Source organism: Cupressus sempervirens, chromosome 7, assembly GCF_028749045.1.
Source record: "Cupressus sempervirens isolate cs-2001-9-10 chromosome 7, ASM2874904v1, whole genome shotgun sequence".
In the NCBI taxonomy this organism is placed as follows: Eukaryota; Viridiplantae; Streptophyta; class Pinopsida; order Cupressales; family Cupressaceae; genus Cupressus; species Cupressus sempervirens.
Window position 1 is genome coordinate 793,093,870 of NC_143124.1, and position 23,752 is coordinate 793,117,621.

The window sequence follows — 23,752 nt, forward strand, 5'->3', positions numbered from 1 at the left end:
ATGTGGACATAGGGACAACACTAATTGCTGCAATAGAAAATTGAACTGAGTCTATAGTGGATGAAAAATCATAATCATCAACATGTGCGCTATCATTGGAACACACATCAACAACTGCATGCATACTACTAAACTCCTCATTGGATGGTTCAACTAATATAGAAGTGGCTACTAATATGATAGTATCCTCGCATTCTCCTAATCCCACTATTGTTGCATTGTCATCCCTTGATAAAGCCTCATTCCCATTATATCCATTATTACTATTAAATCTATTCTCAAGACTATTTTTTTTGCCTTGGCCTCCATTATTATTATTGTTTTTGTTTCCTCCATTTTTATTGTTTCCATTGTTGGCATCATCTGGATTAATATTGATGCCTATCTGCCTAGCCATAAGCTGCAACATCATATCCATTTGCCTATTTTTCTCCTGTTGCAAACATTGACCCACCTCTAATGTACTCATTAACCTAAATATTACATTTTCTTGATCTAGATTGGTATTCCTATCATCTTGGTCACCCATACTATTTCCTTGTTCAAAGAATGTCTCCTTTGCGTCTGTATGACTGGATTGTATGTCCTTTTGCACGGATGAACTACCATGTTCGTTCTACAATTCTAAACTCCTATTTTGTCTTTCTCTCATATTTCAAAAATTATAAAGCCCTTGTCACATACTCAAACATAGATGCTGAAGATCTCCATAGGATGGCAAGACTTATACCTCTGATACCACTATAATGGGTACCCTAGAATGCTCAAAAACTGAATCAACTTCTGAAATAGATTTTTTATGCAAACTGAAAATTGAACTAATGCTAAAATTATATTAATTCTCAAAATGGTGAAATCCAATACAAAGAAATGTATTCCAAAAGCCAAACCCCAAGGGAATGAGGTCTAGAATGTTACAAGAGATGATGAACGTCCCCTAATGCCAAGAAAAGATATGTGACTCACACATCCAAGCTCTTATCAAATACCATTCACAAAAATCCAATTCTCAACAATGAGACTTTCACCCCTATTTATCCTTTTCCTTCACCCTTCTAAAAGGAACTAAAACATTAATTAATTGCAAGTGCTAGAAGCTTCCCCCTTCCAATAATTAATGCACTCTCTAGAAACTCCTTCCTTGCAATACAATAATTAATTGTGCTTCTAAAAAATTAAATTACTAGAGGCTTCCACCTTTCCAATAATTAATACACACTCTAGAAGCTTCTCTCTTGTAATACAATAATTAATTAAATTAATTAAATATAAAGCCACTTTTTACCTTTTCTATTTTAATTTATTTAACGATTTTATAAGAAATTAATTTAATTTTCTCTTATGCTCCACTTAGAATTTGAAGAATGTGAAGGCTAAAAGATGGGGTCATTACAGTGTCGAAAGGGGTTAAAGGTCATCCTATGACCCCTTTCGACCCATATAAATGACTCTAATATGTCCCTAGGGGTCCTAGGACACCTGAGGACATATGTCATCATGGAATGTGTTGAAAGGGGTCGTAGGTCATCTTGTGACCCCCTTCGACCCATATAAGTGACTCTAATATGTCCCTAGGGGTCCTAGGACCCCTAGGGACATGTCTTTATGAAATGTGTCAAAAGGGTTCATAGGTCATGTTGTGCCCCCTTCAACCCATATAAATGAGTGTAATATGTCCCTAGGGTTCCTAGGACCCTTAGGAACATATGTCATCATGGAATGTGTTGAAAGTGGTCATATGTCATCCTGTGACCCCCTTCGACTCATTTAAATGATTGTAATATGTCACTAGGGGTCCTAGGACCCTTAGGGACATATGTCATCATGGAATGTGTTGAAAGGGTTCATAGGTAATCCTATGACCACTTCGACTCATATAAATGATTCTAATATGTCCCTAGGTGTACTAGGACCCCTAGGGACATATGTCATCATGGAATGCATCAAAAGTGGTCATAGGTCATCTTGTGACTGCCTTCGACCCATATAAATGATTCTAATATGTCCCTAGAGGTCTTAGGATCCTTAGGGACATATGTCATCATGGAATGTGTCAAAGGGGGTCATAGGTTATCCTGTGACCCCTTTCGACCCACATAAATGATTCTAATATATTCCTAGGGGTCCTAGGACCACTAAGGACATATGTTGTCATGGAATGTGTCGAAAGGGGTCATAGGTCATCCTATGACCTCTTTTGACCCATATAAACAATTCTACTATGTCCCTAGGAGTCCTAGGACCCCTAGGGACATATGTTATCATAGAATTTTTTGAAAGGGGTCATAGCTCATCCTATGACCCCCTTCGACTCATATAAATGATTCTAACATGTCCCTAGGGGTCCTAGGACACCTAGCGACATATGTCATCATGGAATACATCAAAAGGGGTCACAGGTCATCCTGTGACCCCCTTCAACCCATATAAACATTTCTAATATGTCCCTAGGGCTCCTAGGACCCCTAGGGACATATGTTGTAATGGAATGCATCGAAAGGGGTCATAGGTCATCCTGTGACCCCCTTCAACTCATATAAATGATTGTAATATGTCCTTAGGGGTCCTAGGACCCCTAGGGACATATGTTATCATGGAATGCGTCGAAAGGGGTCATAGGTCATCCTGTGACCCCCTTCGACCCATATAAACAAGTCTAATATGTCCTTAGTTGTCCTAGGACCCCTAGAGACATATGTCATCATGGAATGTGTCGAAACCATATAAATAATTATAATATGTCCCTGGGCACCCTAGGACCCCTAAGGACATATGTAGTCATGGAATGTGTCAAAAGGGGTCATAAGTCATCCTATGACCCCCTTCAACCCATATAAACAACTCTAATATGTCCCTAAAGGTCCTAGGACCCCTAGCAACATATGTTGTCATGAAATGTGTCAAAAGGGGTCATAGGTCATTCTATGACCCCTTTCGATTCCTATTACCCCCTTTGACCCATATAAACAACTCTAATATGTCCCTAAGGGTCCTAGGACCCCTACGGACATATCTCATCATGGAATGTGTCGAAAGGGACCTATGACCCCCTTCAACCCACATAAATGATTGTAATATGCCCCTAGGGACATATGTCATCATAGAATACATCGAAAGGGTTCATAGGTCATCCTATGGTCCCCTTCGACCCAAATAAATTATTGTAATATGATATGTCATCATGGAATATGTCAAAAGGACCTATGACCCCCTTCGATCCATATAAACCATTGTAATATGTTCCTATAGGTCCTAAAATCTCTAGGGACAAGACCCCACAGACATATGTCATCATGGAATGCATCGAAAGGGGTCATAGGTCATCATGTGACCTCCTTCCACCCACATAAATGATTCTAATATGTCCTTAGGGGTCCTAGGACCCCTAAGGACATATATCATCATGGAATGTGTCGGCAACCCATATAAACGATTCTAATATGTCCCTAGGGGTCCTATAACCCGTAGGGACATATGTCATCAAGGAATGTGTCAAAAGGGGTCATGGGTCATCCTGTGACCCCCTTCGACTTATATAAACAATTATAATATGTCCCTATGGGTCCTAGGACCCCTAGGGACTTATGCTGTCATGGAATGTGTCGAAAGGGGTTGTAGGTCATCCTATGATCCCCTTCGACGCATATAAATGATTTTAATATATCACTAGGGGTCCTAGGACCCATATGGACATATGTCATCATGGAATGTGTCAAAAGGGGTCATAGGTAATCCTATTACCCCCTTCTACCCGTATAAATAATTCTAATTTGTCCCTAGGGGTCCTAGGACACCTAGGAAAATATGTCATCATAGAATGTGTCGAAAGGGGTCATAGGTCATCGTGTGACCCCCTTTGACCCATATAAATGATTATAATATGTCCCTAGGGGTCCTAGGACCCCTAGAGACATATGTCGTCATGAAATGTGTCAAAAGGGGTCATAGGTCATCCTGTGACCCCCTTCGACCCATATAAATGATTATAATATGTCCTTAGGGGTCCTAGGACCCCTAGGGACATATGTCATCATGGAATGTGTTGAAAGGGATCATATGTCATCCTATGACCCCATTTGGCCCATACAAATGATTCTAATATGTCCCTAGGGGTCCTAGGACCCCTATGGACATATATCATCATGGAATGTGTCAAGAGGGGTCATAGGTCATCCTATGACCCCTTTCGACCTATATAAACTACATATGTCATCATGGAATGTGTCGAAAGGGGTCATAGGTCATCCTATGGCCCCCTTCGACCCATATAAACAATTCTAATATGTTCCTAGGGGTCGTAGGACCCCTAGGGACATATATCATTGTGGAATGTGTCGAAAGGGGTCATAGGTCATATTATGACCCCCCTTGACCCATATAAATGATTCTAATATGTCCCTAGGGGTTGAAGGACCCCTATTGGCATATGTCATCATGGAATGTGCGTAAAGGGGTCATAGGTCATCCTATGACCCCCTTTGACCCATATAAATGATTCTAATATGTCCCTAGGGATCCTAGGACCCCTAGGGACATATGTCGTCATGGAATGTGTTGAAAGGGGTCATAGGTCATCCTATGACCCCTTTCAACCCATATAAACAATTCTAATATGTCCCAAGATGTTTTAGGACCCCTAGGGACATATGTTGTCATGGAATGTGTCGAAAGGGGCCATAGGTCATCCTATGACCTCCTTCGATCCATATAAATAATTATAATATGTCCCTAGGGGTCCTAGGACCCCTAGAGACATGTCGTCATGGATTGTGTCGAAAGGGGTCATAGGTCATCCTATGACCCTCTTTGACCTATATAAACGATTGTAATATGTCCCTAGGGGTCCTAGGACCCCTAGAGACATATATCGTCATGGAATGTGTTGAAAGGGGTCATAGGTTGTCGTGTGACCCCATTTGAACCATATAAATGATTCTAATATGTCCCTAGGGGTCTTAGGACCCCAAGGGACATATGTCATCATGGAACGTGTCAAAAGGGGTCATAGGTCATCTTGTGACCCCTTGCGACCCATTTAAACGATTCTAATGGAAATAATATTGTAAAAATATAATAATATATTAAAAATAATAATCATATAGTATAGTAATTATATATATATATATATATATATATATATAATTTATAGATTATAATAATAATAACATAATATATTATTATATATTAATACCATATATATATATAATATTATGTTATTATATTTAATTAAAATATAGTAAAAATAATAGTAATATAATATAATAATATATATTATATTTATAGATAATAATAATAATAACATAATATATAATTATATATTAATAGATTATATATTATATCTTTATGTTACATATATATATATATATATATGTGTGTGTGTGTGTGTGTGTATATATATATATAATATATAATATTATTATATAATATATAGATTATATATTATATTATATATAATAGTTACATTATTATATTATATGTTTATAGATTATATATTATATCTTTACATATGTCATAATTCAAATTAGTCATATAACTCACAAATTCATTTTTCCCTCTAATTTTTTTGCCACCAGTATTGTATATCCGATGTGAAATTGGATATTCGATCTTAGATCGGATATCTGATCTCAGATGGGATATTTGATAAGGCTTGGGCCTTACTTTCTAGGTTTGGTACCCAGATAGGTGAAAAAAAAGTCAAAGTGGATTTTGAAGTGCTTTTAGATGTCTTCAAGCTCTATTTTTTTCACATCACCACTTTTTGGCACACCTTGATCCTACACATACCCTTCTCACAAAATCCTTTTCTTCCATCATTTCTATGTCTTCTACACTATTGTCTAAGCATAAAAATATAAAAAAGCTTGAACTTTTCCTTGTCTTTCATGGGGAACATTGACCCTTTCTCAATGATTTTGATGATTGATTGATATAAGTTCCACTTTAGAAACATATGAGAGGAGTGGAGAAAATACAAGTTCAACTTTAGACATTGGAGAATCTTTGGCCTCTACATCCAACCCTCTTGAGGGATGGTAGTGGGGAATCCCAACAAAATTAGTAGTTGTTTAGCAGAGGGATTTTTTTGAAAATTTAAATTGAAACCTCTCAAAAGGGGATGGGTACTTCTTTTGTGTGGAATTGTTAACCCAAGGGTCTTGCATTAGCAAAGTTACATGTGTCCCTATTTTTAAAATTGTGTAGAATGTTTAGTTATAGATATAGAAGAACAAGTAATGGGTTAAAAGAGTCGATGTATTTTCCCTTGGTTTTTAGATTGATATAATACTTATAAATCTCTCAAAAGCATAAAATTCAGAGACCTAATTCAATTTGTTTACACACAAAAATAAAACTTTTTTATTCAATTAAGGAGATGATTTTCAATATTAGCATGTAATATTGGGCTATATATATATATATATATATATATTGATTTCAAACTGTTGTTAGTAGCAGTAAACTTGAGTTTCTTATTGCATTGGATAGGGGTTGAAGTGGTTTAAAACAAACAAACAAAAATTGTATTTGATAGTAGCTGTAATAAAACAAAGATTTGATGGAAATAAAAAGTGTGTGCCTTGCAATCTATTAAAATAGAGCATCCCCTATTTTGGAAGAGAGAGGCAAGGATGTACAATTGTGGTGTGCTTCTAGGGGAGAGAAAACAATAATATTGCATATATACCATATAGATCATGTAAAATGCCTAATATTAATTAATGAATTCACATATCTATAGATCAAATACAAATAATATTTACATATTCAATAATGATAACATTTCATGGTAACAAAAGCATTAGAAAATATCTAATCAAATATAAAGTAGTCACCAAATGATGATGATTAGAAAATTTGGTGCATAGTGAAATATTCAAGCAATACCTCCAACGACATAATAGGGTGGTGTTGCAGCACTGAAACTACAATCATAGAATAGGGTGGTTCTTTCACTTCTGAAATTGCACATGAAGCCTCTGAAAATAGAAAGAGAAATCAAATCTAATCCATGATCCATTACAATGCCCATAATTCTCCTTATAAAAGTCTCCAAAAAGTATCTAGAAATCTACAAGGTTAGGTCAACAATTGCATTATTTTATTTTATTTATTAAATTGTGGCCCACATTTATTAATTAATTAAATGTCCTTTATTATTTTATTTTATTCCTAGGAACAATTAATTAATTAATTAATACACTAAAATTGGGTACATTAAAATCCTTGCCACCCAAAGATTGCTTGCCCTCAAGCAATCCATAATTAAAGAAAAGGCCATCAACTCCAAGGTCCTAGACCAACTACACTAACGGAATGAGTGAACTGACATCAATCCTCTATTGCAACATATTGTCATTAAACTTTTTTTGCACCAATTTGAAATAATCATCCTCAAATTTGGAGTCACTAGGATCCGAAAGATTCCACTCATAAAATATATCATTGACATTAGGATTATCAATCTCTTCAGGAACCTCGTAACATATGCAACCCTATTTATCTTGCTAGGAATTTTGTCACATGTAAAGATTGTGGTTATTATTGTTGGAGGATAGACCCTAGAATGAATGGATGGTAGAGATTATTCTTGCATATTGGTATTGGTAACACCTACACTTTTAGGTTTCTGATTCCTTTGATGGAACTCTAGGTTGTTAACCATATTCTTTGGAAGATTTGTAGCCTTGTTTTCCTTCCACACACTAGAAGTATTATGCAAATCCACTCTGACATTGGTTTGACTATCCTCCTATTTTAGATCTACTATTTTGTCTTGTTCCACGATCTCAACTATTTCTCCATCATCAACCTTATTTGAATCATGCTTGATTTCTTCAATCTTCTAATAATCTTGAGACCCTTTTTGTTCTCCATCTGAACAAGAAAATATTTTTCTTGTCCATATCCACTAATGTCTATATGACTTCATCCTGTAGAGACTTATCAATCTCTCACTTCAGACCATTGCTAAAGAGTTTATTGTGCTAAGATGATGTATACTTCATTCATAACTCTATATAATCCTTGAGAGGTACGTGCTTCTCCCATACACCATTCACCCAATCTTGCTTCATTTTCTTCAAAGACTTAGCCAAGGTGGGTGTTTGCAATTCTCGATGTTGTGCCCTAGGAGTGAAAGTCGTCATCAATTACCCAATTGTTCTTGCCAAGAGTTTGAGTGTTTCTTTCACCTTGTCGTGGAGCCTTTCTTAACTTCATACCTCTCTTAGTGCATCAACCAAACCATCACTTGGCATCATGATTCAAAGTCAATACCCAATAGGCTGGCAAGATCAACAACTCTAATGCCATTGCAATTTCAAAATCTACTCAGAGTTAGAACTGAATGTGCTGGTCATGTTTTCCATATGATGGAGCTAGTATAGAGGGAGGAGTACATAGTGGAAATGGAAAATGACAACTTGCATGGTGGATGGGAAACAGGTTGTACGATAGGGGATTTGATCAACATACAATGATTTTGTTTGACCATAGAGTAGCAAGGGGTGACCATACGAAATGGGTGGTGACTGGAGGGTCATACAATGGGAAATTAATGTGCATATGGTGGAGGGTAGTCAGTTGTACGATATGGATGAAGGTTTTAATATGAGGTGAGGAGGCAATGTCATATAATAACAGTGATTGTTAGCCATATGGTGAGAGTGTGTCGATGTGATGGTTATGTGTTGTGGAGAGTATGGAGAGTGAACAATGATTTTACATATATACCATATAGATGTAAAATCCCTAATATTGATTAACGAGTTTCCACACCCATGGACAATGGAATTCCAAATACAAATAATATTCATAGATCTAATATTGACAACATTGTACGGTTACAAAAGCATGAAATGAGTTCCAAGAAAATACAAAGTAGTCACCAAACAATGAGGATTAGCAAATTTGGTGCACAGTGAGATATCCAAGTTATACCTCCAACATATGGATAGAGTGGCATTGCACCACCAAAACTATGATCATAGAATAGGGAGGTTCTGTCACCTTTGAAACAACACAGGAAGTCTAAAAAAATACAAAGAGAAATCAAATCTAATCCATGATCCATTACAATGCCCATACTTCACCATATAAAGGCCTCTAAGAAATATCTAAAAATTTACAAGTATAGGCTGACAATTTCATAATTTTCTTTTCTTTATTAAATCGAACCCAACCTTTAGTAATTAATTTAATTTCATTTTTATTTAATTCAATTCCATGAACATTTCCCTCGTTCTCTTGCCTCTCTCTATCTCTTTCTCTCATGTGCATGTGTGCACATGCATGTGCACACACACACACACACACACACACACACACACACACACACACACACACATTCACTCACTAAATCCCAAGCTCTTTCTCTTACTAACTCCTGACCTCTATCATTCTCTCACTAACTCCTGACATCTCTCTATCTAACTTGTAATCTTTAACTTCTCTCTCTCTCTCTCTCTCTCTCTCTCTCTCTCTCTCTCTAATCTCTATGGTCACCTTAGTTTGACTAACTTCCCCCCCTCTCTCACATACACACACAAAATGTAGTATTTATAAGGAATGGAATAAAAAAACGTACACCAATGGTGAGTTGGACTTGCTACTGCCTGGGTTGCAATTCAAATGTTTCACAAGAATAGGAATTGTGTTTCCTATGAATCTTTATAGTAGAGAGAAACCTCTTAAAAAGGAATATAAATGAACTCATAATTAGGGACAAAGGGAAACTAAAATATTTCAGTTAGAAAACTTCATTAAAAAGGATGAGGAAAAAAAACGTATTAATTCTTGTTGATTGTAGACCAAAAACATATTGTAATTTCATTAAAAATTGTTGATCATAGAGTTCAAAAAGTTGGTTGTTCTATAGAGTCGACAATTGATAGAGTATACAACCAATGTATTAAATGAGATTTTTAATCTTTCAAACAACAATGGTCACATCATTTGCATCTTAGATTGGAGTAGTTAAATTCCTAAGAAAATTTGTACTATCAAAAGCCCATATAGGTGTTAGGATTATTTAGACAAAAAAATAGTTACATCCAAATATAATCACTACTGGTCACAAAGGAGTAAAACACACATTAATGGAATAAAAGACATAAAGATTTAACATGGTTCATCCAATCCTATGTTACATCCACCAATCAAAGAGTCCAATATTATTATCTAGTAACTTCAACCTATTATAATCTTTGATCTCCCTTGCAACTCAATATCATTGTAAGAAGTTATATAATCTCTTAAAAAAAACTAATTCTAAGCCAATATTACATAACTTATGTAGGCTTAACAAGTTAATCCTAAAAAAATAATTGATGAGTCAACTTTGGGAAATGCTTGACAAACCAACCATGAGAAATTCTTGACGAGTCAACTCAAAAATGTTGATGAGTCAACTCAAAAAAGCTTGACGAATTAATCATTTTTTTTGAGTTGTTGTTGTTAACCCCATGTCTTATAGAAAGCGTAAAAAAATAGGAAAATAAGATTTTCTTGTATAGAGATTTTTTATTACTTCCCTTTACAAAGCATAACCAACTATGTGTATCACATAAGCACTTCTCACTAATAATGAATTAAATGCTTTTCATATGTCATAGCGATTGATTTATAATACAATTTCAAATAGAAAAATATTAAAATAACTTTACAATGTTATCTTACTTCTGAAATTTTTTTAAGTTATCAAAAATTTATCTACTACACCCTAAGGTGTGATTACTAGTTTGTTAAAACATCTTAGGGTCTGTTTGGTTCATGGAAGATGACAGGAATTGGCTTTTTCAAAATCCGGATTTGAAAATTTGTGCGTTTGTTTCAAAATTTGCAAAATGGAATTAGTATATTCGACTTCCAATTTTGCCTCAAAATCAAGTTTTTCAAATTCCTACTAGTAAGTAGGAATTGAAAATCAAAACCTGGTTTTGTTTTTTAAAGAGTGTAAAAACAATAGATTGGACTACTTTTTGAAAGTTGCCTTCAACTCCAAGGTTACGCACTTCACACGCATCTTCCAAGTGAAACAAACAGTTTCAGTAAAATCCCAAAAATCAGAATGAAGATATGCAAAACCTTGATTTGGCTAAACCAAAGTTTGTAGAAATCCGAATTTTTTAAATTCCACAAACCAAATGGACTCTTAATGTCCAAAGAATCTACGAGCTGCTTGCTTTTCTCATTTCCACCACGACTCTTTGGCTTGTGATACAAGGTCAGCTTGTGATACATTCAATATTTGTTTAGCTGCTTGTTCAAAGATGATGTTTCCTAAGTCGGTGACCTTCATGTTAAGATTAAAGTTCTAAATGGAAATATGATGGGTGGGGTTTTTTCTCCGGTAACCCATCACAAAAAAGTGTTAAAATGATACAAGCTAACGAATTATGAAACAAATTTTGATGAATCTACAACTGCGAAAAATATCTTTGCTAGATGTCAAAGAGCTGTTACTTATGAATTTCAAGTTTTTATCTGTTTGGCAATGTATTTGACTATCAACGATGATGTTCAATATTCATAGTCTCGTGCCATTAGATTCAAACTGAAATTTACATTGCCCAGGTAGGAGTTGAAAATAACTACCACATCCTTTACTGGCCAAAAGGAATGGAGGTGAGCATTGACTTTTAGGAAGATTGACCTATGCTTTGAATCCTCCCTTAAGGTGAGCATTGACATTTTGCCACATATTGGCAATCCATGGGAGGGCCATTTGGGTTTTGGTCTTACTAATTTATGGAACCAACTAACAATAGAAAATCCACCCCTTGTGAGATTTTTTGGTGAATGTCTTTAGTCATTTTGTCATCTCTCTTATAACATTTTTTCCCTTTTTTCCCTCATTTCCACGTCTTTTTGAGCAAAAAAAAAATTAAGCAAATAATGTAGAAAAGCTCGAAACTTCCCTTCTGATTCATGGGAAACATTTTCCCTTCCTAATTTGACGACTGACCCGTACAAACTGGGATGACTCGTACAGAGAACGGTGTCGGTGGCGGGATTCGGAACTTCCTGGAACTAATCATGTTTGACTCACAGTGCCTGCTATTTTCGTTAGAGAGACTACATATATGTGGACAAGCTTATCATTCATTTTGTGTCAGCCATTATCAAGTGTTTCAATACCCACACCAGGAAAAAAATCCTTCTATTGTCGCTAGGAAATTGATATTCGAAGCCATGTTAATATGTATGCTACTTATTCTCTCGCTAAATGCCTGCCTTCCTGCGCAAGCCCAGTCCCACACAAGTTTCCGCTTCAACAAATTCAATTCCTCCACCCTTTATCAGATTGGAAGTCCTTCAATCCGATCCTACGCCATATGCCTCACCAATCAATCAGAACACACGTCTGGCAGAGTTTTATATCCTCGCCGTGTTCGGATGAAAGATCCTAACTCCACCAATACGAGCTCATCCTTCAGCACCACATTCGTCTTCGCCATGGTTCCATCTTACTCGGATCCTCAACGCAGCGGGCACGGAATGGCCTTTGTAATCTCACCCTCCAACTCTCCAGTGGAAGATTCTTCATCTCACTTCCTCGGCTTGTTCAACACTTCCACCATTGGGAAGCCTTCCAATCATCTCTTTGCCGTCGAGTTCGACACAATCCTCAACAAGGACTGCCTTGACATCAACGACAATCATGTCGGCGTGGATATCAACGACCTCAAATCTGTAAAGTCTGAATCTGCGGGGTACTGGATGGGCAAACAGTTCCATCAGATAGATCTAAATAGTGGAAAGAACATTCAGGCTTGGATCGATTACGATCATACCCAACAGCAATTGAATGTTACAATGGTAGAAGCGGGTTCATTTCGACCCAAGAAGCCTCTTTTATCTCTCCAAAACATGAATCTTTCCGACATCTTGGAAGAAGAAATGTATGTGGGTTTCTCTGCATCGACCGGAGCAGTCGTTGAAGATCACTGTGTGCTCAGCTGGAGCTTCAGCACAAATGGTCCGGCACCTGAGCTGGACACATCTCATCTTCCTTTCCTCCTTATGCGTAATGATTCCAACTCTCGATTCATTGCGGAAATCACTACAGCTGCAGTACTTGTCTTGTTGTTGCTTTTAATTGCTGCAGGGGTTTTTCGCTGGAAGAGAAATAAGTACAGAGACGTTATTGAAGAATGGGAGAAGGAGTATTGGCCTCACAGATTCGAGTACAGAGACTTACATATTGCAACCAGAGGATTCCGAGACGAACAAGTTTTGGGCTCTGGAGGATTCGGTCGGGTGTACAAAGGAGCTCTCCCTACCAACGGCCTCGAAGTTGCTGTGAAGTCCATCTTCAAAGAAACCAATGAAGCCCTGAAGGAATTCATTGCAGAGATTTCAAGTCTCGGGCGTTTACAGCACCGGAATCTTGTCCAAATCAGGGGGTATTGCAGGAGGGGAGCAAAGCTATTCATAGTGTATGACTATATGCCAAATGGAAGCCTGGACAAGATGATATTTGGGAAGAAGAAGAGCGTTTTGAAATGGGCTCAAAGGTACAGAATTCTGAGAGACGTGGGCGCAGGATTGTTGTATCTTCATGAAGAGTGGGAGCAGGTGGTGGTGCACAGAGACATCAAATCAAGTAATGTTCTGTTGGATTCTGAACTTAATGCGAAATTGGGGGACTTTGGACTTGCTCGACTTTATGAGCATACGGGAGACCCACAAACAACTCGTGTGGTGGGTACGCTTGGGTACATTGCACCGGAGCTGGTACACACAGGAAAGGCCGCTCCGAGCGCAGATGTGTTCAGTTATGGTATCTTAGTGTTGGAAGTTGCGTGTGGGAGGAGGCCTGTGGATCCCTCTCTGGATGCTTCCCACATGGTAATGGTGGATTGGGTTAGAGAGATGCATGCGGAAGGTAGACTCACAGATGTAGCGGATCCTAATCTTGGTGGTGAATATGTTGGAGATGAGATGGAGAAGATGCTCAAATTGGGGTTGCTTTGTTGCAATCCCAAGCCCGAGGCGAGACCTGCGATGAGACAAATATTGCAAATAATTGAAGGGGAATCCTGTATTCCCACTTTAGAGACCTATGAGAGGAGCGGAGGAAACACAAGTTCAACTCCATAGACGGTAGTATCTTTAGCCTCTACTTCCAACTCTCTAGAGGGACAATAGTCGAGTCTTCTTTGTGCGAACTTGTTCACCATTAGATCCCCATATAGTACCTACTACTACTGTTTATTTCTGTCCCGCTCATCCTTACCTAGTTCTTGTTCCCTTCTAAGGAATGTTTCTTTGGCCAAGGTATTGTAAGGCTCCTTCTTCACATACGTGTATGAAGATTGATGCTGAGATTCACTTGATGCTGAGATTCACTCCAGAATCACCGTTCAAACCACTTCAGTTCTTCTAGTTTAGAAGTACTTTAAAATAAGAAGTCATCATGCGTAATTTTTGGTCTTAAATTAATTCATGATTATTAGTTTTAACTAATAATTGACGCGTAGTTTATTTCCCTGGGATAATAGTGTTCAGCATTTTGATCTACTGTAGTTTATTCATTTGTAATAAATCATGCTATCCTTGCATGTGTTATATTGTGCATGAGTCTGTTTGGATTGGTTTTGTTTTAGTTTCTTAGGAATTAGATCTGAAGTCTACAGTTATTGTAGACTATTAAATAAAGTTGTATTGTGTAATTTTTTTATCAGCTGTGAATAAAAGCTGTTTCCTCAGGGGTTCAAAACAAATATCTGTGTTTCAATAAAAACAGAGCCTCCCGTGTTCTGATTATTATTATTTTCATTGTGTTGCTGCTGTTCTTTAAATCCTACATTTGGTATCAAAGCTGAAGGTGTTTGGAAGATAGCAGCATGGCAAACAATTTGTAAGTCCTAGAGTTTGATGGAATTGATTACCAATATTGGTCAATCAAGATGAAGACATTTTTTATTGGAAAAGATTATTGAGAGATCATTGAATCCGCATATGAAGAGCTTGCGGACTAGAATACTTTCATGCCCAACATTTTAAAGCCAAAATACCATTCAATTTTTTTTGTTTTAAACAAATGCTTAGTTATGTGTAACACATACGAAGGGATTTAATTCTAATTTTTAAAACATTAAATTATTCTATCAATAATATGCATGTATTCTCCAAAATGGAACTAAACTTGTAAGCCATAACTGAAATATTACATAAAGGACATAATGGATCTAAATTGAAAAATGATTAAGTACAACATTTATCATTGTTTTGAACTCTACTTACATTTTCAAATAGAGTAATTTATCAAGATGAGAAAGTAGCATCATTACACATGATAATATTCAAATTTATTTCTTCCTTACAATAATCAACTACTAAATCCAATTACATTATACATATTGATCTTTAATTTGAGAAAACTAGGCATTCTTGATAGCTTTCATAGTATATTGTTTAATTTATCATACAAGATCTACAATTACTTCTTCCTTTGATTGTTCCAAGGATAAAACATAGTAGAAGCTTGATTTTCTTTATTTCTTAGGAGCCTATTAACATTTAAATAGATTTACCAATTTAAAGATTTAACTAGTTCATCTTATATAACATGAATACAATGTTCCTTCCTTCATTTAACATCTAAACAATGGAACAAAACAACACATGAGGGTAGTCCCCTCTTAACATATTACATCTGCCTTTTATGGATTTACACATGATTGCAAATTACACTCCTTGAAGACTTGATACACAAAGCTTTTAACCCAAATTAACATGAAGAAAGCCAACGTTATAGTTATCTCGTACTCTTTCCCAATCCATTCTTTCTCATAAGACCTGCAATAAAATATCATACATGCCCATGGAATGCTCACCTCCTAGCCTAGGCCTTTACAAGGCCACCCCTAAGCTAGGAGAACCAAGTTTGAACGGGTGACATACAAACTTACACACAACATAAATAGAACAAGAAAAAATTGCACAAAACTCCCACCTAAGGCTTGTTCACAAAGGGTCTTCTTGAGACCCAAAAATAGGGTGAAGGTGGACCAAGTACCCATATGGAGAAAGCCAAAAGTAAACATAAATAGAGTTTCCTTCAAAAGGCCAATATATACAAATAACTCCCATCTTTAGTTTTCATTCACGTCAACACTTATCACCACCAATTCACATCAACCCTTATCACCCCCACATATTTAAAATGACTTTGGCAACATGGAGCCCATACATCCATGCTTTTCCTCTCTCCTACACAAGGAGAGGCTCTACACATAATGGGTTGTCAAACACCCTTCACAACAAGCTACTCTACCCTCCCAAGGGTGAGTGTACCTTATACACCCAACATTACAAGACTCATAACAACACAAAAACAAAATAAAATGAACATTATAGTTACAATTGTTTACTACAAGAGACTTCACAAGGACTCATTTCAATCCATCATCAACACTACATATACATTGCAAATATAACATTGCACTCTGACAACATCTTTCTACAAAACACATAGAAAAACAAAGAACATGCAAATTACATAACAAGGGTAGTGAAATAGCCAACCTAGAATCCAAGCTTAGGGTAATGAAACTTGTAGAAGAGCTCCCTCAAGGCTTTCCACCAATCTTCACACAAATTTCCCTTTTTAGAATCTCCCTAATCTCCTAGAGGTCTCCAAGTTTGGAGAGTGGATGAACACCCAAATGTGTCACCAAATTCTCCCTCTTCCCCCCTTCTGATATAACTTTCATTAATGAGGTATGGGTCTCCTATCCTCATAACTCCTCTTTGTCCCACCCTTCATAAATGGAACAGAGACTAAAGGTATAGTGTGGGGTACAGCTTCCTTACACTTCGATTTTCGTCACTCTTCAAAGGTACCCTTTATAAAGGGTCATAAATAAGGCATGAGCACCATTTTGACTAGAAAACACCCCCCAACCCATGGTTCCATAAGTAGGGTAGGTTATTTTTGCCCTAGCTACCCTCTAGGGTCTCCTATAACCCTCCAAAAAACCACTTCTAACCCACCTACGAGTTCAAGAGGTTTGACTAAAATCATGGGTCATTCAATGATGGGATTAACATAGGTGATACCTAGGGTTACCAATATAGGTTAGGTTTCATTTTTTTAATATTCCTTGTTTGGCCATCTCATTTACACTTCACTTTCCACATGTGTCAATTGACACTACAATAATTCCACATGACATGTCTATTTGGAAGCGGTATAAAATACTAAACATAAAAATACATTTAGAACAATCATACTTCAAACCACATTTACAAAATAAACAAAATAGAAGAAGGTTTATGTCTCTTCATTAGATGAATCCTTGGCATCATAGATTCACATTAGCTCAAACTCGATTCTCCAATTTTGGTTCCATGGTTAAAATCTTGCACACTAGGTCAAAGCATTAGTAGTTCAAGAAAACCATATCTATGATATTAGAGAATAACATTATGTACATAATCAATTCATAATCTAATTTCATTTATCAATACATAATTTTTCCAATTGCATTTTTATGTTCCATAGAATTAACATATTCATATAGCATTGAAACATTTAGAATTTCTTATGACAATAACAACATCTCATAATGACATAACTCAATGCCACATTACAAATAGATTTTTATAGAGCATATTCACATAATCATAATATATATGCAAATCATTTCTCCATAACATGTTAATAAATGAATCCAATCAACACAAATACATAGAGAATAGCAAAATGGGGTGGATAACCACAGAGACTATTTAATTAATCAAACTACACACATAAACGTAGGTTCAATAATTACCCTTAAGAAATATAGAGAGAATAAAAATAAATTTCATAAAGCATATAAAAGCTAGATTCTAATTAAAGCCTAATTCAATTTTCATCATCAAATAATCATATAAAATTGTCAAGCATATATATTATATGATGGTAACCTCATTCAAACATTTACCTTATAATTATCATGCCCACATAGTTGACCAATTCTAACCACAATATAGAAATATAGTATCTTACCCTTATTATCCTCATGATTTTTCTTGAGCATATTAATTTGTTTTTAACATCTAACACTAAGTTATGATATAAGTGTTTCTTGTCATAATACAAATTTCTCTACAATGTTTCAAAAATCATCGTGAAGGTATAGGTTAGATAGTTATGGCCAAAATTACCATCTAAATCTATTTTCCCTAAGTAAGCATGAAATATCACAATGTATTAAATCATAGGTTCTAAAATCAACATAATAGATGATATCACATTTCATAATGTATCAACCTATGGTATCTAATAGGGGGTCTATTATGAAAATCCTTGAAATGTTATAATGACTAGAAGAACAACCTCATACGTGTCAACCTGAACAAATTATGGAATGCCAATATGAAATAATAAAAAATACTCGAAACCTTATTAGCCACTATTTATAAATGCATTGTTATCAAATTATAGTAAGGGAGAAGATATATGTGTGAGTATAGTTCCTATCAAATATAGTGAGGAACATGTACCCAATTTATAACCTCACCTCTTTCTTCTAATACACTTCAATATCATATAGGAAGACATATCTTGAATAGTAAGATTTGCTCAAGTGCTTGAGAGGAGAGGTCTCACAAATACTCTCCAACCTAATTAAGCAGATTGAAGAAAGAAGTCGAGAAGATGAATGCAATGGCATTGTTTCACATTTAGATAGCTCTTGAGAAGAGCTTGTTTCCCCGAATTGTTGATACACAGACAACAAAAGAGGCTTGAAAGACTCTAAAAGATGCTTACCATGGAAATGATAAGATCAAGGTTGTGAAGCTACAAACCTTGAAAAGAGAATACAAGAACTTGAAGATGAAGGAGACAAAGAATGTGGGAGATTTCTGTGTGAGAGTGAAAGATGTGACTCATAAAATGGCCACTTTGGGTGAACCCATGACTCAAGAGCATGTAACACATAAGGTATTAAGATCTCTAACCCCAAGATGGAATACTATAGCAATTGTCATGGAAGAAAGAAAAAATTTAGCTACCATGGAGTATGATGAATTGGTTGGATCTCTCATATCACATGAGGATAGAATAAGGGACATGTCTACTAGTGTTAATGAGAAGGCATTTGCTTCTCAATTGCAAATTTCAATGAATGATGATGCTAGTGGAAACAATAACAACAACAAAGGCTTAGGAAGGGGTCAAAATTAGAATTTTTCAAGAGGATCTAGAGGAAGAGGAGGACCTCAAGGAGGAAAAGGTAGAGGCAAATTTGATAAAAGGAACGTCCAATGCTATCATTGCAATAAGTATGGACACTTTAAGAGAGAGTGTATACTTAAATCAGGTAACAATAATACAAATTATGCCCAACAAAATGAGGATCCTTCCTCAGGTAATTTATTTTTGTGCTATGGTAAAGGTGAGAGTAATGTGAATGATGTTTGGTATTTGGATTTTGGATGCTCTAACCATATGTTTGATAACAAGGATTTCTTTTCAAAGCTTGATGATGGTTATAGATCCAATATTACTCTTGGTAATAATAATACTATGGATGTTGCAGCCAAAGGAACCATGGATGTTCAGACAAAGGAAGGTATGAAAAGTGTTCAAAATATTTATTATACTCCAAAATTGAAGCATAATTTATTGAGTGTTGGGCAGCTATGTGAGAAGAACTATAGAGTGGTGTTTGAGAATATGAAATGTACTATCTATGATAAGAATCAGAGAAATAAAGTGATCATAGTTGTTTCTATGAAAAAGAATAGGATGTTTCCTTTGAAGTTTGGTGAAAATGACAATCAGCTTGTCAATATGGCATATGAGGATAAAAGTTGGTTGTGGCATCTCAGGTATGCCCATTTGAATTTCAATAGTTTGAAGAATCTAACATCAAATGCATTGGTTCTTGGATTGCCTAAGTTTAAAGAGCATAAACAGATTTTTGAAGGGTGTGCAATAGGGAAGCATGCAAGGGAATCATTTCCTAAAAGCAATGCATGGAGGGCCCAATACCTACTTCATCTTATTCATTCTGGTATTTTTTGTCCTATGCAAACACAAAGCTTGGGTAAGTCATCATTTTTCATTACTTTTATTGATGATTACTCATGCATGTGTTGGGTGTATTTTTGGAAGACTAAGGATGAAGCCTTTGATACATTCAAGAGGTTTAAAGCTTGTGTAGAGAATGAGAAAGGGAACACCATCAGATATTTGAGAATAGATTGTCGAGGACATTTTTGCTCAAAAGATTTTCAAAATTTTTGTGAGATGAATGAGATCAAAAGACAACTCACAACTGCATACACACTCGGACAAAAAAATGGAGTGGCTGAAAGGAAGAACTGTATTATGGTAGAAATGGCAAAGAGTATGTTACAAACCAAGGGTTTGAACAATTCTTATTGGGCTGATTTAGTTACTACAACCATTTATATTCTCAACAAAAGTCCCACAAGTGCCCTAGACAAGATGACTCCATATTAAGCATGGTATGAGAAAAGGCCTAATGTAAATCATTTTAAAGTTTTTCATTGTTTGGCTTATGTTCGCATCCCTAATTAGAATAGGAAAAAGTTAGATGCTAAAAGTGAATCATGTATTTTTGTGGGCTATAGTGAGGAAAGTAGAGCTTATAGATTATTCAATCCTATTACTAATAAAATTGTTGTTTCAAGAGATGTGATTTTTGATGAAGAGGGAGTTTATGGTCATCATAAAAACCATGTTGAAAAGCCAAAATTAGTTTTGGATGATGATTTTATTTCTGATAATGATAATGAGAAGCCAACTAATGGTTCTATTTCAAGATCACCAAGCCCACCAGGAAACCCCTCAACAATCCCAAGAGCAAGTCCATCCTCAAGTCCTCCAAGAAAGGTAAGAAGATTGAGTGATATCTATGAGAGGTGTCAAAAGAAGTGTTGAAATAAAATACATGAAGAAGATCCAATAGGTGAGATAGTAAATTTTGTATTACTTACTAAAGCTGATTTTGAGTCATCGTGTTTTGAAGATGCATGTGCTAATGAGGTTTGGATGCAAGAAATGAATGAAGAGATGGATTCCATTCATAAGAATGAGACATGAGAGCTTGTTGATCTTCCACAGAAGAAGAAGAAGATTGGCATTAAATGGGTCTACAAGGCCAAGGATAATAGCAATGGGAGTGTTGAAAGACACAAGGCAAGATTGGTTGCTAGAGGTTTCACTTAAAGGTATGCAATTGATTGTGAAGAAAATTTTGCACCAGTAGAAAAATAAGAAACTATTAGGATGCTAATATCTCTTGTTGCTAAAAAAAAATGAAGTATTCATCACATGGATGGGAAAAGTGCCTTCTTGAATGGGTACTTAGAAGAAGAGGTATATGTGGGAGAGCCACAAGGTTTTGAGATTCAAGGCACAAAAGATCATGTCTACAAGTTGAAGAAGGCTTTGTATGGCCTCAAGCAAGCACCACATGTATCGTATGCAATAATTGATGGATATTTTCAGCAAAATGGCTTTCAAAGAAGTAAGAGTAAACCTACCCTTTACTACAAACAAGAAGGTAATGATATTCTCATTCTGATTTTGTATGTTGATGATTTGCTATATATGGGTAGTAGTTCAAAGATGAAAGATGAATTCAAAGTTGCTATGATGAATGAATTTGAGATGAAAGATTTAGCTCTCATGAAGTATTTTCTTGGCATGGAGGTTTATCAAGGTAAAGATGAAATTTTTTTTTCTCAAGCAAAGTATGCAAAAGATATGTTGAAGAAATTTGATATGGCTAATTGTGAACCTCTTTTCACTCCAATTGCTCATGGAGTTGCATTATGTAGAGATGATGGTGCTGAAATTATTAATGAGACATCATACAAGAGAATTGTGGGGAGTTTGATGTTTTTAACTCAAACAAGGCTTGATATTGCTTATTCAGTTTCATTGGTTTCAAGGTATATGACAAATCCATCAAAGGAACATATGAAGGCAGCCAAGAGAATTTTGAGGCATGTGAAAAGCATAGTAGATTTTGGCATTCACTATTCTTCTAATAAGTTTGAACTTGTTGGCTTTAGTGATTCAAATTGGGGAGGTAGTTTGGATGACCAAAAATCTACATCTAGTAACTATTTTTCTTTGGGTTCTGGTTTAATCACATGGAGTTCAAAGAAGAAAAGTATGGTTGCTCTCTCTTCTATAGAAGTGGAATATGTTATGGTCACTTCAACTGGTGCACAAGCTTTATAGCTTAGAAAGTTTCTTGAAGAAATTAGAGAGATACAAGTTCAACCTACTGTGATCTTTTGTGACAATAAAAGTGCCATTAAATTGGCCAAGAATCCATCTCATCACAGCAGGGCCAAACACTTTGATTTGAAATAGCATTTCATTAGAGATTTGGTACAAAATAAAGCAGTTGAGTTGAAGTACATCAACAAAAGGGAGCAAATCACAGACATCTTCACAAAGGCAGTTGCAAAGGATCAATTTTTGACACTTAGAGATCAAATTGTGAGCCCTCTCAACATCAAGGGAGAGTATGAAGATTGATGCTAAGATTCACTCTAGAATCACTATTCAAACCACTACAGTTTCACTGCCCTTGTTCTAGTTTAGAAGTACTTAAAAATAAGAAGTCATCATGCATAATTTTTGGTCTTAAATTAATGCATGATTATTAGTTTTAACTAATAATTGATACGTAGTTTACTTTCTTGGGATAATAGTGTTCACTTGTTTGATCTACTGTAGTTTATCCTTTTGTAATAAATCATGTTGTCCTTGCAAATGTTATGTTGTGCATGAGTCAATTTGGATTGGTTTTGTTTTATTTTTCTTAGGAATTAGATCCAAAGTCTATAGTGATTGTAGACTATTAAACAAACTTGTATTTTGTAATTTTTTTATTAGCTGTGAATAAAATTTGTCTCCTTGGGTGTTCAAAACAAATATTTGTGTTTTCTCTGATAAAAATAGAGCCTCCCCTATTCTGATTATTATTATTTTTATTGTGTTGCTGTTGTTCTTTAAATCCTATAGTCATGTACTATTATATCAGATATATGTGCTCTCAGAATAGTTTTTCTTGCCATGTTGTAGGAAGTGTATAACCAATCTTTGCTTCTAAGTTGTTTGAGGGTTCTACTTTCTTCGTCGCTTGTAGTGCTCCATTCCTCTCTTTAAGCTTTTCATCTAACCCCATTTTAGTAAGATAATGTATTTATGAACCTATTGCAGGCATGGAGAAAGAGGAGAAATAGAATAAACAACAAGTCATCAAAGAAAATCCTTGCAATACAGTTGCATTGATTTAGAAGAATAGAAAGGAAGCAAAAATATACAAATTAGATTTGATGTAATATTGTTGTATTTAAATTTTTTTCGAGAAAATATTATGGAAATTAGACCTTGATGTTTTTTGTTGGATGTGTCCAAAGGATCATTTATGTACATGAGATATTTAGGAAAGAGGTGATGATTAGTAGAATCACATTTGTCTAAAAAAAGTACAAGAGGACGTGACACATTGTTGAAAAATGTGTATACTCACTTCTTGAGATCTACCTAATTTCATTTTCTTTCTGTAAATGATAATCATGGGAATTGATATCTACAAAAAGAAAAAAAAATTAGAGATCAATGTTAAGCATTGGGTAGGAGAAATAATAATAATTCATTAAATTCTACAAGGCAATGAAAAACTTCATCACCTTTTTTTAATGGAGTGCATGTGAAATGGAACTGTTTAAGATGTATAGTATAGAATTTATCACCTAT

At 35.6% G+C, this 23,752-nt stretch overlaps 1 pseudogene; it reads left to right on the plus strand.

Moving 5' to 3' along the window:
* The first annotated feature begins 12,181 nt into the window (after positions 1 to 12,181).
* On the plus strand, positions 12,182 to 14,364 carry LOC149549735 (L-type lectin-domain containing receptor kinase SIT2 pseudogene; annotated as a pseudogene).
* The last annotated feature ends 9,388 nt before the right edge of the window (positions 14,365 to 23,752 follow it).